Source organism: Ovis canadensis, chromosome 26 (assembly GCF_042477335.2).
Source record: "Ovis canadensis isolate MfBH-ARS-UI-01 breed Bighorn chromosome 26, ARS-UI_OviCan_v2, whole genome shotgun sequence".
NCBI lineage: Eukaryota > Metazoa > Chordata > Mammalia > Artiodactyla > Bovidae > Ovis > Ovis canadensis.
This window is the reverse complement of record NC_091270.1, coordinates 34,430,680-34,448,074: the sequence shown is the minus strand read 5'-3', so window position 1 is coordinate 34,448,074 and position 17,395 is coordinate 34,430,680. Positions and strand designations below refer to the sequence as shown.

At 39.3% G+C, this 17,395-nt stretch overlaps 1 pseudogene; it reads right to left on the bottom strand.

Annotated features, from left to right (window-relative positions):
* Nucleotides 1–16,958: 16,958 nt before the first annotated feature.
* LOC138431180 (U6 spliceosomal RNA) lies at nt 16,959–17,056 on the bottom strand (annotated as a pseudogene).
* Between the last annotated feature and the right edge of the window lie 339 nt (nt 17,057–17,395).

Below are 17,395 nucleotides of genomic sequence, written 5' to 3'. Positions count from 1 at the left end.
ATTCTATTTCAGCTTTCTATATGTCTCTAGTAAGCAGCATCTTATTGGGCTGTGCTGTTGGGTTTTATTTTAATTCAAATAAGGCGCTGCAAATAGAGGTAGAGGAATTTAGGCCTTTAACATCCAGCGCAAGTTTAAGGTGTTTAAACTCATGATTGCCTGTGGTCTTTCCTCTGTTGTGGCTTTGTAGATAGAGACTGGGAGCAAAGCTAAGAGATGTAGGAATGGGGCTGGGACTTCTCTGAGCTCCACGTGGAGTCTTAATTGTGATTAGCAAGGGGCCAGGTGCTCGTTTGTTTTGTCTGCAGGATTATTACACACGCGTCACGTTATGTTCACGCTCTTGTACGTTCTTACTCACTTCACACCTTCACATCTCACATACTCTCACATGGTTTACATTTTCTAGCTCCAGGGCATTTAAAACTTAGCACTGAGGGGTGACTGACACTTCCCGTGTAACCTGCTGAGCAATGTTAAATGACTGCAGGAGATCAAACCCTTTGAGACTCCAGATTCAGAGCAGTGGAGAGCGATCGGGGAGCTGATACCTTGGAGAACACCAAGCATGTCTGGGTCTATCATCTTGGCAGCAGAGGCTGAGACGCTGTCATGTGCACAGAGCAAGCTGAACACTTATTTCCTTCCTCACTTCTGTAACCAGTAAGCAGTGCTTCATCACTACCAGCTATTCCATGGACTAAAATGTTTTATTTCTGTGTAATAAGCCAGACATTGCACATTTTAGGTTATATATTTTAAAAAATAATATTCATCTGTCTCAAGGGGGTACCTGTTCATTTTTACTGAGGATAATTGTACCAACAGTAGTAGCTACCATTTGCTGAGTTTCTTCAAGGTGCCCACCACAACACTGCACTTAGGGTACGTTATCACCAGCTCTTGTAATCTAGGATAAGTTTTTATTTCCAGCTGATAGGTGAGGAAACTGAAGCTCATACAGCTAACAGACATCAGAGCACCCAGTGTTTGGCTTGAAGTCCTAGGTCTTCCTTGTTCAAGGAGGGTCCCATCTGGGTCACTCTCTGTCATGTACCAGGTTAGGACACAGCATGGGTTAGAGAATCTGCCCTATTGGGGAAGCCTTTCTCCTCTCCTTTTCCCCATGGGGAAAGCACTAGAACTGATGAGTAGCATGGGTTTGTGGTCTCAAAAAGTGAAAGTGTTAGTAGCTCAATCATGTCTGACTCTTTGGGACCCCATGGACTATAGCCCTCCAGGCTCCTCTGTTCACGGGATTCTCCAGACAAGAATACTGGAGTGGGCTGTCATTCCCTTCTCCAGGGGATCTTCCCGACCCAGGGATCAAACCCAGGTCTCCTGCATTGCATGCAGATTCTTTACCATCTGCGCCACCAGGGAAGCCTGTTTGTGATCTATTTTTGCCTTTCTAATAGAGACTGAGAGCAAACCTGTAGACGAGGATTAATCAGACTCAAGTGCCCAGCAGTCTGGAGGCTGGTGTCATCTGTTTACAAGAGTTGCTGGAGGACATTAACTGCACCTGGAGATCTTGGACCTGCGGGACATTGCTATGGGGGGAGGGGATGAGGCCACCGGCTCTTGGGAAGCTGAACTTGGATGTAGCCGCTCCTTCCAGGGAGAAAGCGGACAGGAGAGTGGTCTTGGCAAGGTGCTGTCCAGGCAAGGCTGAGGGAGCAGCTGGGGCCACTTTGGGCCAATTTGCTTTGAGGGCCACACTCTTCCTACAATATCACACTGTTTTCATGTTGTTTGGTAGGTTTTATTTTTTAATATCTCGGTGGGAGAATGTGTGTTTTGTGAAAGAAATGACCAGCCAGTAGAAGGCCTTTCATTTGTAATAAATCTTTGCCAGGTTTGAGTGAATGGCCTCCGAGGAAGGACTATTTAGAATAGAACTGGACAAAGTGCTAAATAATATACTGTCCAGCAAATCTACTGCCCTCAAGGGAGGGAATCGAATGACTCAGTATGGGTTTTCCATCTTCAGTTTCAGTAACCTGATGTCAGGATCCAACCGCAGAACATTCGGGCTGCCTCAGCATGCTCCCCGTGTCCCAGGTTCCTCTTCTCATGATCGCTTTTCCTCTGTGATGTCAACCCCAAGGAGCTTAACGAGTACACACACGGAAATCTTTCTCATAGTGTTGTGAAGTGAGGGGAGTATAGTGACATGCCAGAGAAATAAAACTGAATTTGGACCACACAGAGATCAGCCATTAACACCAAAGACTGAGTTTTAGTGGTTGCTTTTCTCCCTAGTTGTATTGAGAAATAGTTAACATTCATCACTATATAAATTTAAGGCATAAAACATGATGGCTTGATTTACATATAGTGTGAAATGATTACCCTAGTAGGTTAACATCCATATTCTCCTACAGATACAATAAAAAAAAAATCCCTCTTTATAGTAGAACTTAGAACTTATTCTCTTAAAGACTTTCCTATAAATCTTACAGCTTTAATCTTATAGCTGCTATAGTCACCATATAGTGCGTTAGATTCCTAGGACTTGTTTATCTTATAATTGAAAGTTTTTACTTTCTGACACATTTCCTTTAATTCTTCCACTCTGCCTCTAATAATCACAAATCTGATCTTTGTATCTATGAGCTTCTTTTTTTTTTAGGTCCCACATTCTTTTTTTTGTTTTGTTTTTACTTAGTTATCACCATCATTAGGTTTTGATGCAAGTGGAAATTTACAATAAAATGAAAACAAATAGCATCAAGGATCACATACAATTCTATGATAAAGTGATTTGTAATTCAGGCAGTGTATTGCTTGAGGCTCACATCTTGATTTCCTACTCCAGTTGCTGGTGATGCTATTTAAGTAAGCAGAAAATACACAGATGAAGAGAAAAATAACTATCACTAGGCTAAAAAATTAAGATCATTGTAAGAATATAAATAACAAATTTATAACGTATTGCAATACAAATAAATAGTATTTTTAGTATAAAAGCTGCATTTGCATTGTTTAGTAACAAATATGATTAAAATACATCAGAAACATGTTAAAGTTGTATGAGTCACATACAGTTCACACGAAGGTTCACTGAGACTAAACCATCTGAAGGACATGTGTCCCGATCTGAAACTATCAAAGGCCTTTCAAGCAAACTTCCTGGTTCAGGAAAGATGCTCAAAAAGCTGCCCCATCTAGGTCCATCTGACTTGACTCCACTTTTGGTTTTCAAAATAAGCTATAATCTTCTAAAAGGGATCATAACTTAGACTGATGTAAACAGATACTAAACAAGAAGGAACTTTTCCGTTGGCATTAAGTGATATTGTATGTTATTTGTCTTTCTGTATTATCCCTGGTGGCTCAGCGGTAAAGAATCTGCCTGCAAGGCAGGAAATGTGGGTTCAATCCCTAGGTCTGGAAGATCCCCTGGAGAAGGGAATGGCAATCCACTCCAGTGTTCTTGCTTGGAGAATTCTATGGATACAGCCTGGCAGGCTATAGTCCATGGGGTCACAAAGAGACAGATACGATTGAGCGACACACACACACACACATTATTTCATTTAGCATAAGGTCTTCAAGGTTATTGTTGTAAATGGAGTATTTCCTCATTTTCTGTGACTGAATTATATATATCTCATAACTTCCATATACATTCATCAACTAGCCCTTAAGGTGTTTCCAAGTCTCGGCTATTGTAAATAATGCTGCTATAAAGGTGCTATGCTCAGTCTTTCAGTTGTGTCCAACTCTGCAAACCCATGGACTGTAGTTGGCTAAGCTCCTCTGTCCCTGGGGGATTCTCCAGGAAAGAATACTGGAATGGGTTGCCACACCCTCCTCCAGGGAATCTTCCCAACCCAGGAACTGAACCCAGGTCTCCCGCATTGCAGGCAGATTCTTGACCTTCTGAGCCACCAGGGAAGCCCATGAATACTGGAGTGGTAGCCTATCCCTTCTCTAGGGAATCTTCCTGACCCAGAAATCGAACTGGGGCCTCCTGCATTGGAGGTGGATTCTTTACCAGTTCAGCTACTAGAGAAGCCCCGCTGCTATGGATATGGGGGTACAAATATTTTTTTTGAGTTAGTGTATTTTATTTCTTTAAATATATTCCCAGAAGTGGAACTTCTAGATCATATGGTAGTTCTACTGTTAATTTTTTAAGGATACCTCATGTTGCTTTCCAGAGGGATCCCTTGTGGCTCAGATGGTAAAGAGTCTGCCTGCAATGTGGGAGACCTGGGTTCGATCCCTGGGTCAGGAAGATCCCCTGGAGAAGGAAATGGCAACCCACTCCAGTATTCTTGCCTGGAAAATCCCATGGATGGAGGAGCCCACGTGGTCACAAAGAGTTGGACACGACTTCACTTTCTTCTTTCTTTCGTGTTATTTTCCAGAGTGGCTGTACAGTTCCACCAGCAGTGCACAAAGATTCCCTTCTCTCCACATCCATGCCGGCATTTGTTATCATTTGTCTCTTTAATGTTGGCCATTTTAATGGACGTGAGGTGATATCTCATTGTGGTTTATATTTGCATTTCTCTAATGACTAGCGGTGATGAGGATCTTTTCATCTGCCTGTCACACTTTTCTATATCTTTTTTTGGAGAAATGTCTATTCAGGTCCATTGCCCATTTTACAGTTGGGTTATTTTATTTTATTTTTGATATTAGTTATATGAGTTCTTTACCTATTCTGGATATTAACCCCTTATCAGACATGTGGCTTAAAATGCTTTTACCATTCTGTATGTTGTCTTTTTACTTTTCAAATCGGACTCTTTGTATATTTTTATGATACGTCATTTGTATTAATGTGGCTGTTTGGGTGAAAGGAGTAAGAGACTGAGCTTTTTTGTTCACTATTCTAGGTGTTTCCAAGACTTGCTGTATAATCAGTGCCTTTATGACCTTTCCTTCTTTTATGGAAGTAGTTTGTTTAAGTACATCGGAGCATTCAAAATTAGGCTGAAAATAGCATGTCTAGTGATTTTCTAGCAGCAAGGAACTTGTTCTTTGATGAGGGGGAAATTCTGGTGGGTCAGCAAAGTGTGTTCTGAGGTGGAACTTAGGGGAAGAAATGTATCAACTTATAGATCCTGGGTGCAAAACCAAATTGGTTTCTATTCTAAATGAACAACTAGTTTCTTTTTTTTTTTTTTCCAGTAAGTCTGATGATGATATGAGTAAATTGGAATAGAGAGAGAGGGAAGAATGGTAGGTCAACCTACTATACTTTCTAGTAAGTGGCCCTAGCCAGCCTCACTCTAAGTTTTAAAATTTACCTTTTAAACATTCTTTTAATGTACTGTTCTAAATAAGTTTCTGAACATGTATTTTGGAATATCCAGATTACCTGGTACTGGATGGGAAAGGGGATGTTCAGATGTTCACACACTTCACCAGGGCTCCAGTGTTCTGGGAGGAAAGGTGCTGGGTGATCTCTATCTGCACCAGAAGTTCCTGTGACTCTTACTCAATGGTCTGAGTGGAGATCCTTCATCCTGTGCCCTTTCAGGGAAGCAGGAAAAAAAAGGATCTTCACAGGTGGCGCCAGTGTAAAGAGCCTGCCTGCCAACAAAGGAAACATAAGAGATGTGGGTTCAATCCCTGGATCGGAGAGATCCCCTGGAGGAGGGCACGGCAACCCACTCCAGTATTCTTGCCTGGAGAATCCCCATGGACAGAGGAGCCTGGTGGGCTACAGTCCATAGCGTTGCAAAGAGCTGGACACAACTGAAGTGACTTAGCATGCATGCGCAGGAAATAAAAATCAAGCTCCTTTTTTATATGAAAGGAAAGATTTTACAGCTCATTCCATCTTTACTGTCTGTGAATCTCATTCTGATATGTGTTCTGGTATGTACTTAAACACTGACATCTATTAACTTTTATAAATGGCTGATGATGAATGATGGCGCCCACTGCCCCAGGGTAGACTACTGAGAAAATTTAAAATTAGACTTCTGGTCTCATCTTTGGTTAGTAAAACCAAATGCTTGTGAAGAAGTTCAATTACAGTTTAATACATTATTGCTCTCTCTAATGATGTTTTGCACTGATTATTTTTATAACAACTTCATAGTTTATATTTACAAGAATATTGTGAAATTAGAGTACAAAGAGTTTATATACATATGCTCCTCACCATGTCCCCATCATTAATATATTATTCTATTACATTATTGTGGTGCCTCTATTATAGTTAATGAACCAGTAGTGATACATTATCATTAACTAAGTCCATATTTTATTTATGTTTACTTAGTTTCCACTGAATGTCATTTTTTTTGTTCCAGGATCTCATGTAGGACACCATATTACTCTTAATCATACACATTACATCACACTTGACACTAAGCTGCCAAATCTCTTTAGTCACCTCTTGGCTGTTTCTTAGGCTTTCTTTGCTATGCGTGACTTAGAAAGTTTGAGGAAGACTGATCAGGTATACTGTAGGATGCCCCTCTTCTGGAATTTCTCTCATGATTAAACTGAGATTAAGGATTTGGGGGAGAAGGCAATGGCACCCCACTCCAGTACTCTTGCCTGGAAAATCCCATGGATGGAGGAGCCTGGTGGGCTGCAGTCCATGGGGTCGCGAAGAGTCGGACACGACTGAGCAACTTCACTTTCACTTTTCACTTTCATGCATTGGATAAGGAAATGGCAACCCACCCCAGTGTTCTTGCCTGGAGAATTGCAGGGACGGGGGAGCCTTGTGGGCTGCCATCCATGTGGTCGCAAAGAGTTGGACACGACTGAAGTGACTTAGCAGCAGCAGCAGAAATGTTAGAGGTAAAGTGCTATAGTTTCCATATTGTATCAAGAGTACATACTATCAGTGTGGCATCACTTTTGATGTTGACCTTGATCATCTGGCTAAGGTGGTATTTGTCAGGTGTTCTTAGTCTTCTTTTCTCTCTTTCCATAGTGTACTCTTTGGAAAGAAGTTACAGCCCACACTTGAGGAGTAACTGATTCTCACCCTCCTTTTCCATGAGATTGTTTTATATTACTTACATTACACTTAGATTCTTTTGTCATGGATTGCATACCATTAGTGGACCCCCAGCCTTCTAAGTGATTTAAAAATATTTGCATACATTAAGGTTTACTCTTTGTTTTGTGAAATTCTGTGCTCTATTTTGCTGCTCTGCTAAGCCATGTCTGACTTTTTGCGACCCTTTAGACTGTAGCCTGCCAGGCTCCTTTTCCCATGGGATATTTCAGGCAAGAATGCTGGAGTGGGTTGGCATTTCCTTCTCCAGGGGATCTTCCTGACCCAGGATCAAACCCACATCTCCTACGTCTCCTGCATTGGAGGAGGATTCTTTACCTGCTGAACCATTGGGTAAAATTTTATGGTTTTACAAATGCAAAACATCATGTATCCACCATTACCATATCAGAATAGTTTCACTGACCTAAAACTGTCCTCTCTGATTTGCCTATTCAGCCTTCCCAAACTCAGTGTAACCACTGATCTTTTCACTGTTGTTTTCACTTCACTAAGCAAAGCTGTAGTTTTGCTTCTTCCAGGGACTTCCCTGGTGGCTCAGATGGTAAAGAGTCTGCCTGCAATGTGGGAGACCTGCATTTGATTCCTGAGTTGGGAAGATCCCCTGGAGAAGGGAATGGTAATCCACTCCAGTGTTCTTGCCTGGAGAATTTCAAGGTCAGAGGAACCTGGAGCCTGGCAAGTTACAGTTCATGAGTTGTGAGAATTGGACATTACTGAGTGACTAACACACACACGCAGTATGTAGCTTTTTCATACTGGTTTGTTCTACTTAGCAGTATGTATTTAATGTTCATCAGTATCACTGGGTATGTTGATAGCTCATTTCTTTCTATATGGAATAATATTTTCTTGTGTAAGTATACCACAGTTTGTTCATTCACATATTGAAGGACATCTTTGCTTCTAATTTTGGAAATTGTGAATATACTGAATAAACATTTGCATGCAGATTTTTGTGAGGACTTAAGTTTTCAAACCAGTTGGGTAAATATCTAGAAGTGTGATTGCTGGATCATATGGTGAGACTATGTTTAGCTTTGGAGGAAGCTGACAAGTTTTCTTCCAAAGTGGAATTACCATTTTGCATTTCCACCGGCAATGAACGAGAGTGCTTGTATGTTTGCATGTTTTTTTTCCAACAATTGGTATTTTAAGTTTTAAATACTTACCCATTCTAATGGGTAAGTAGCTCTTTTAATTTATTTTTCACTGTTTCAATTTGTAATTCTCTAATGATATGTGATGTTGACAATTTTTTTTCACATACTTATTTGGTATCTGTGGGCTTCCCTGGTGGCTCAGATGGTAAAGAATCCACCTGCAATGCAGAAGACCTGGGTTCAGTCCCTGGCCTGGGAAGATCACATGGAGAAGGGAATGATACCCCACTCCAGTATTCTTACCTGGAGAATCCCATGGACAGAGGAGACTGGTAGGCTATAGTCTGTGAGGTCACAAAGAGTTGGACATGACTGAGTGTTCACACAGCACAGCATTTGGTATCTGTATAGTTTCTTTAGAGAGATATGTTTAGATCTTTTCACACTTCAGAATTGGGTTGCTTGTTTTCTTATTGTTGTATTGTAAGAGTTCTCTGTATATTTTGGATATAAGTCCTTTTTTCAGAAATGTGCTTTGCAAATGTGTTCTCCCAGTTTGTGGTTTGTCTGTGATACTGTTTTTCAATGTATTTGCACACTCTAATGGGATACTTGGTGAGGAAATGAAATGAGTCGATTGTAACGTCTCTATGTGAAAATGCTCAACCTACTCCCTCTAGGAATTTATTTTTCCTTGGCCTTCCAAAGCCATTGTTCTTTTCAAAGTCTTAGGCACAGTGTAAGAAAGATATGAGAAGATATCAGTACTGAAATATGTACTGATATAAAAAATTTTTGATTCTCCGTGTAGAGTTGATTTATAGTGCTTTCCAGGTCTGCTATATCCTTCTATTTTTCCATCCATTCTATTAATTTTTGAGAGTTTGACATTGAAACTCCAACTAAAAAATCTTACTTTGTTTACTTAAAAAATAATTGTAATATATAATGGAACTGTATATTTTGTATTTTCCAGGTCTCCTATAAATGTGCTATCATTCTTTCATAATTTAAAAAAGAATAAAAGAGAAAGGTAGAAAGAAACAGATAAAGTTCATTTAACTAGTCTATGTTTAACCCAATTTAGAAAATTTGATTCTCACAATGACCCTGTGATGTAGATAAGGTGGGTGTTTGTAATCACATTTGTTATCAACTTTGATAGGAAAGTTTTGAGATAAGGAGACAGGCACCCAGAAAACTACATGAATTGCCCTGAGTTTCACAGTCAGCAAGTGATGAAGCCTTGCCCACACCTCTTTCTTTCTCCTGGCCCCAGATTCTCTTACCTATGTCACATCAGCTGCTGCTGCTAAGTCGCTTCAGTCGTGTCCAAATCTGTGCGACCCCATAGATGGCAGCCCACCAGGCTCCCCCGTCCCTGCAATTCTCCAGGCAAGAACGCTGGAGTGGGTTGCCATTTCCTTCAATGCATGAAAGTGAAAAGTGAAAGTGAAGTCACTCAGTTGTGTCTGACTCTCAGCGACCCCATGGACTGCAGCCTACCAGGCTCCTCCATCCATGGGATTTTCCAGGCAAGAGTACTTGAGTGGGATGCCATCGCCTTTTCTGTGTCACACTAGAATTCTGCCCAGTTAGTGGGAAACCATTATTGCTTTGGTTTAAAGTGCAAGCTCATGGATAATCCACATAGGTAAGCACTTATTTTTCTGATGCCGTTGATCCTTGGCTGAGTCAGATAAATAACTTGTTCAAAATGGAATGAGCTAAGGTGCATCCTGAACTTGTAACTCCATCTTTGCTTTCTTGGTGTTTTGCAGCCTCAGTTATAGTCTATCATCTGATTCTTCCAGAGAATCCTTTATTGGATGCAGTGTTTTAGTACAGATAGTCCTTGGCATTTATCAATGTTTTCTTTAAAAGTTTGGGAGGAAAATATCTGGTATTTAACCAAATTGAAAACTGAAAGTTCCTTTAGAGCAGGATTTCTCAACCTTGGCACTATTGTACTTTGGGCCAGATATTTTTTTGTTGTGGAGGGCTCTTGTGCATGGTAGGATACTGAGCAACTCTACCCACTAGATGCCAGTAGCATCCCTCCCAGTTGTCATAATGAAGAATGTGTTGGATATTGCCAAATGTCCCCTCGTGGGGAGGAAACTCTTTCTGTCAAACCCTGCTGCTCTAGTTTTAAACTGTTTGGTGAACAGTGATTTAGCCATCAGTAGATTCCCTGGTGGCTCAGACAGTAAAGAATTTGCCTGTAATATGGGAGACTGGGGTTCGATCTCAGGGTTAGGAAGATCCCCTGGAGGAGGAAATGGTAACCCACTCCAGTATTCCTGCCTGGAGAACTGAGTGACTAACTCAGTGACTAACACACAAACACAGATCATATTAGGTTAATGTCAAGAAGATACTGATTATATAAGCTAGCAAAATTCATTGTTCTGTATTTTTATTACCTTATTGGTGTTGTAATTTAGTATTGTTGTAGTTGTTTAGTGTCCAACTCTTTTGTGACCCCATGGACTGTAGACCGCCAGGCTCCTGTGTCCATGGGATTTCCCAGCAAGAATACTGGAAAAGGTTTTGCCATTTCCTTCTCCAGAGTATCTTTCTGACCCAGGGATCAAACCTGCATCTCCTGCTTGGCAGGCAGATTCTTTACCACTGAGCCACCTGGGAACAGATTCTTTTAATTTAATACAGCAAAATAAACAACATTTTATTCAAAATTGTTAATAACATGGAAGGAATAGGGCTAAACTAGGGGAGGGTTAGGAAAGATGACATGGAGGTCAATTATGGGTTAAATAAATTTTTGGCAAGGTTAAACAATTTTATGGCCCATGGAAAAGTTCCTCATAGGAGCATCTTTTGCCTTTTGTCTTTTCATTGTAGAATTATGGAATTTTATTGTCTGTAGGGCCTATAGTGATGAAGTAGTAAGTGCTAGAACAGAATAAAGGGTGAAATATTATTGCTGGATACAGTTTCTATTTTAACACAGTCTATTACTCTGAGTACTATAATATACATACTTTAATTATAGAAAATCTATAGTTCATTATGGGCTTCCCTCCTAGCTCAGTTGGTAAAGAATCTGCCTGCAATGCAGGAGACCTGGGTTCAATTTCTGAGTCGGGAAAATCCCCTGGAGAATGAAATGGCAACCCACTCCAGTATTCTTGTCTGGAGAATCCCATGGACAGAGGAGCCTGACAGACTACAGTTCTTGGGGTCGCAAGAGCTGGACACGACTTAGCGACTAAAGCACCACTACCATATTTCATTATAGCATTAGTTATAGCTTAGACATAATCTAGGAATTACACATTATAACACTTGAAAATTGAATTTAAAAACTGTCCCTCTCTGAAACTGGGACCCCTAGAGAAATGGCTGATTCTAGAGCTAGGCGAGGGAAAATTCATGAGCCTGGAATATTTTGTGGTAAAAGTAAGGGGAAAAATGAGAAGTGGGGCATGTCAAAGGAACATGGGTGCTGAATTCTAGGAGTTACCAGTATCCAGAGCTGGAACAATTGAAGCAATAAAAATAAATAATAAATACTACTGAATTACAATCTGAACAATACAATATGCATAAATTCATATTGATATAGAAATAAATGATTGAATGAATATTTAAGTGGTAGAGAAGAGACAAGTCTTTATTACAGAAAAATTCCAAATAGTAAATATAGAAAGAATGAGGGAAATGGAGAAAACACCACTAGCATGCCATAGTAATAATTGCTGCAGACAAGATTCATGGATGAAAGCTAAAATGAATGGCTGAAATATTAAGGAGCAACAGAATATTTGCTCAAAAGCATGTCTCCCAAATATTCATTAACTGCTATTGTGAATTTAGCACATGTCTACAAATTCTTGGTAGTTCAGTTCAGTTGCTCAGTTGTGTCTGACTCTTTGCGACCCCATGGACTGCAGCATGCCAGGCCTCCCTGTACATCACCAACTCCTAGAGTTTACTCAAATTCATGTCCATTGAGTTGGTGATGCCATCCAACCATCTCATCCTCTCTCATCCCCTTCTCCTCCTGCCTTCCATCTTTCCAAGCATCAGTGTCTTTTCCAATGAGTCAGTTCTTTGCATTAGATGGCCGAAGTATTGCAGTTTCAGCTTCAGCATCAGTCCTTTCAATAAATATTCAGGACTGATTTCATTTAGTATGGACTGGTTGGATCTCCTTGCTGTCCAAAGGACTCTCAAGAGTCTTCTCTAACACCACAGTTCAAAAGAATCAATTTTTCAGCCCTCAGCTTTCTTTAGAGTTCAACTCTCACATCCATACATGACTACTGGAAAAACCATAGCTTTGGCTAGATGGACCTTTGTTGGCAAAGTAATGTCTCTACTTTTAAATATGCTTTATAGGTTGGTCATAACTTTTCTTCCAAGGAGCAAGTGTCTTTTACTTTCATGGCTGCAGTCATGATCTGCAGTGATTTTGGAGCTCCCCAAAATAAAGTCTGTCACTGTTTCCATTGTTTCCCCATCTATTGCCATGAAGTGATGGGACCGGATGCCATAATCTTCGTTTTCTGAATGTTGAGTTTTAAGTCAACTTTTTCGCTCTCTTCTTTCACTTTCATCAAGAGGCTCTTTAGTTCTTCTTCACTTTCTGCCATAAGTGTGGTATCATCTGCATATTTGAGGATATTGATATTTCTCCCAGCAATCTTGATTCCAACATCCAGCCCAGCATGTCTCATGATGTACTCTGCATATAAGTTAAATAAGCAGGGTGACAATATGCAGCTTTGACATACTTCTTTCTCAATTTTGAACCAGTCTGTTGTTCCATGCCCCATTCTAACTGTTGCTTCTTGACTTGCATACAGATTTCTCAGGAGGCAGGTCAGGTGGTCTGGTATTCCCATCTCTTGTAGAATTTTCCACAGTTTGTGGTGATCCACACAGTCAAAGGCTTTGGCATAGCCAATAAAGCAGAAGTAGAAGCTTTTCTGGAACTCTCTTGCTTTTGCGATGGTCCAACAGATGTTGGCAATTTGATCTCTGATTCCTCTGCCTTTTCTAAATTCAGCTTGAACATCTGGAAGTTCATGGTTCACGTATTGCTGAAGCCTGGCTTGGAGAATTTTGAGCATTACTTTACTAGCATGTGAGGTGAGTGCAATTGTGTGGTACTTTGAGCATTTTTGGCATTGCCTTTCTTTGGGATTAGAATGAAAACTGACCTTTTCCAGTCCTGTGGCCACTGCTGAGTTTTCCAAAATTGCTGGCATATTGAGTGTAGCACTTTCACAGCATCATCTTTCAGGATTTGAAATAGCTCAACTGGAATTCCATCACCTCCACTAGCTTTGTTCATAGTGAAGCTTCCTAAGGCCCACTTGACTTCACATTCCAGCGTGTCTGGCTCTAGGTGAGTGATCACAGCATCGTGATTATCTGAGTCAGGAAGATCTTTTTTGTACAGTTCTTCTGTGTATTCTTATCACCTCTTCTTAACATCTTCTGCTTCTGTTAGGTCTATACCTTTTCTGTCCTTTATTGTACCAAATTGTGCCAGATTATTGTCCTTTATCATCATCAAATTAATGGGATACAAAATCAACTTACAACAATTGGCTGCATCTCTATATAATAACAATGGACAATTTGAAAAGGAAGTGAAGAAAATAATTTTATTTACAAGAGCATCAAATATGAAATACTTAGGAGTTAGCCAAGGAAATGAAAGATTTGTACACTGAAAACTACAAAACATTGCTGAAAGAAAATGAAGAAAACACAAAATGGAAAGACTTCTTGTGTTCATGGTTTGAAATATTTGTATTTTTATGTTCCAGTACTACCTAAAGTGATTTACAAATTTAATCTATCCTTATCAAATCCCAATGATTGTCTGCATAAGTTGAAAAATCTGATAAGGAATTAATATCTACACTATATAGAATACTCCTAAAACTATAACAACAACAATAACGAAAAATGTGATTCAAAAATTGGCAAAGGGCTTGACATTTTTTCCAATGAAGATGAACAAAGGGCAATAAGCACATGGAAAGATGCTTAACATCATCACTAAGTATTAGGGCAATGCAAATTAAAACATATCTGGGAGAAGAACTTTCTAGGCACAAGGAGCTGGTAGAGGAGAGATTACAGTGTGGACACTTGTCTTTCGCCTTCCTGAGCAAGCAAGCAGGTCATCGTGGCCGCAGCTGTGAATGAGGGTGGAGTTATAGAAGAGGAGGTTGGACAGGTGTGGACGACAGACCGTGGAAGCCTTGCAGGCCATTCAGAGGATGCTGTCTTTTATGCTGAGTGAGGAGCCATGTAGAGGGTGTTGAGCAGAGGAGTGCTGTGCTAAAACTTAATTGTCTCCCCCTTGGGCCTCCCTTGTGGCTCAGCTGGTAAAGAATCCACCTGCAATGCGGGAGACCTGGGTTTGATCCCTGGGTTGGGAAGATCCCCTGGAGAAGGGCAAGACCACCCACTCCAGTATTCTGGCCTGGAGAATTCCATGGACTGTATATTCTATGGGATCGCAAGCGTACATGACTGATCACCTTCACTTGAGGCATGTAGGATCGTAGTTTCTAGACCAGGGATAGAACCTGCATCCCCCTGCAGTGCAAGCTCAGACTCTTAATCACTGGACCACCAGGGAAGTCCCCAAACTAGTTTTAAAGCGATATTTCTGACTATGGCACCTGGATAGACTTCAGGAGTCAATTGTAGAAGCAGCGAAACTTATTGGAGGCTAGTACAGTATCTGGGTGAGAAATGATGGCTGCTTGAACTAAGCTGAAGCTCTGCAGGTGGTGGCAAAGTCAAGTTCTGGTGGTATTTTGAAAGTGGGATCAACAGATTTTTCCTGAGGAATTGGATATAGTGTATGAGAGGAATAAGAGAATCAAGAATGATGCTCAGGTTTATGGCCTCTTGTATTAATAAAAATCCTTTATATACAGAAATACAAAAGGAAAACATTGTCAAAGATGTTATCTTATAACAACAACACCTGTTTTTGTATTGTAATTTCATACCATTGTTATTTGAAAATGCCAATGGAATAACTCTTTGAAAAAAGAATTCATCTACAACTTATGGTTCTCTGGGAGAAGCCTTCATTTTTCACATCAGCTTGCTGCTAGCAGAGGCACACAGCTAAAGAGATGCCTCTCATGTCTTGTTCTGCTCAGTCTTTGAGACTAAGTGTTGAAAGTATTAATATTTGTTTTTGGTTTTGCTCTGCTTGGAGGAACATCTCATAAGTACTCCTGGTGCTTACAATGATGAAAATAATTATTACTAATTGTGTCTATGGGCACGCAAGGCATGAATATGTATAAGATACTTAATAATAACAGCATTGTGGTATCTATTCTTACTGTTTCAGAGTTTACCTTGGTTAAGAAATTCTAGCAGGAGCACTACACATTGCCTTTTAAATCATTGCAGTAAATGATTATTCTTTTCTTTTTTGGCTTTAAAAAAATTTTATGATTGGAGTTTTTTCATTTCCTAACAGATTTTCAATACTTAAAAATTGTGATTATAGTTTTTTTAGCTTTTTATTTTGTATTGGAATATAACTGACTAACAATGTTCTATTAGTTTCAGGTGTACAGCAAAGTGATTCAGTTATATGTATACATAGATCTATTCTTTTTCAAATTCTTTTCCCATTTAGGTTATTACATAATACTGTGCAGAGTTCCCTGTGCTATATAGTAGATCCTTGTTGATAATCCATTTAAAAATATCCTTTTCTAACAGATGAAGGATCTAAAGTCCAGAAAGATTACTTAACCTGTTTATGTTTAAATAGATACTGAAGAGTGGGGCTGGGCTTCCTAGACTCCAGACCTGTTTGTCTTCAAAGACAATGCTCTTTTTGATTTGCTGCTGTTCAATCTCAGGGACTTAGATGAATGATGTATTTGTAGCATGTTAATTCAACAAACATTAATTTAGCGCTTCTGTATGTCAGAAACTCGGTTAGCTTGACATTGGAGGATAAGAAGATTGATTGATTAGTTGATTAAATGACTACTGAATACCCATGATATGCCTGGAGGTGTGCAGTGCTGTAAGAAGACAGAGATGAATGGTCTTTGCTCTTGAGAAAGAATCACTGGTCCTCAGAGTGATGATTGAATCTTACAAAATAGTAGCAGAAAACTAAACGGATAGGCTTTTGTTTGGGATGGCTGTTCTGATTGATTCAGGCGTTTCAGAAATTTATTAACTTTCTACTTCTTTGAATTGGAAAGTCTACACAATAGTATTTCAAGAATGGTTTGAGACAGGCCTGTATTTTGCTTTTTTACATAGAATTTTCATTCAAATTCTTATTTTTCTTTAAAACTCACTACTAGATATGTGATGAATAAAGATATAGTATTCAAATCACTTGAAGATCTGAATATATCATTTCACAACACAATTATCGTTTCTTAAGAATTCAAGTATCATCTCTTCAGAGATCTTCCTTGCCCCTATTGTCTAAATTAGACCCCCTTTCCAACCACTCGACATCACTTTATACTGTTAAATTTTTTCATGGCTTTATCACTATCAGATATTAGTATCCATATGCCCATTTGTTTACTGCCTGTCTTTTACTACTAGAGTTTCATGAGAAATTTTTACAGTGGTAAAGAAATTTAACTTTACTTAGGTAAATTAGAAAAACTGATTGTAGTGTTAGAATTTTTCAAATGCTTTAATTCTGAACTATTTTTCAGGATGTTTGTATACAAACCATAACAAGGAGAATACAACAAACACATTGCTCTCATTCAAGTCAAAGTATTTTCTCAGTTCTGAACTTGTCCCTATCACTTCAGTTTTTAAGTTTTAACAGAGGTGTTGTTTTTCTTTTTTTTAAAAATATGGAGCACTTCAAGAAGTGCATATCATTCTTGCACTGGGGCCATGCTAATCCTCATTCCAATTTTAGTATATCTGCTTCCAAAGTGAGCACTGTTCTTTGTTTTGAGAAAGTGCTTGATTGACACAATATAACATTTAAGTGGATGAAGGGTCAATGATCACCAAAAAATTAAAAGATATTTTCCAATTGCTATGATTTTCTCTTTATATTTTTGTCTATATTAAAATATGTTTCATGTGAAAAAAATCATACTTGCATTCATAGATAGTCTAAATTGCTGGAACTAAATTTAACACATATAAATCCATGGTTGATCTAAAGACAAGACAGAGTCAAATATTTATATAAACTCATTAATGTGAATATTTGCCACAAATTAAAACATGAACAAAATTGTTAGGAAATAGAGGAGACAGATGTAAAGATCTA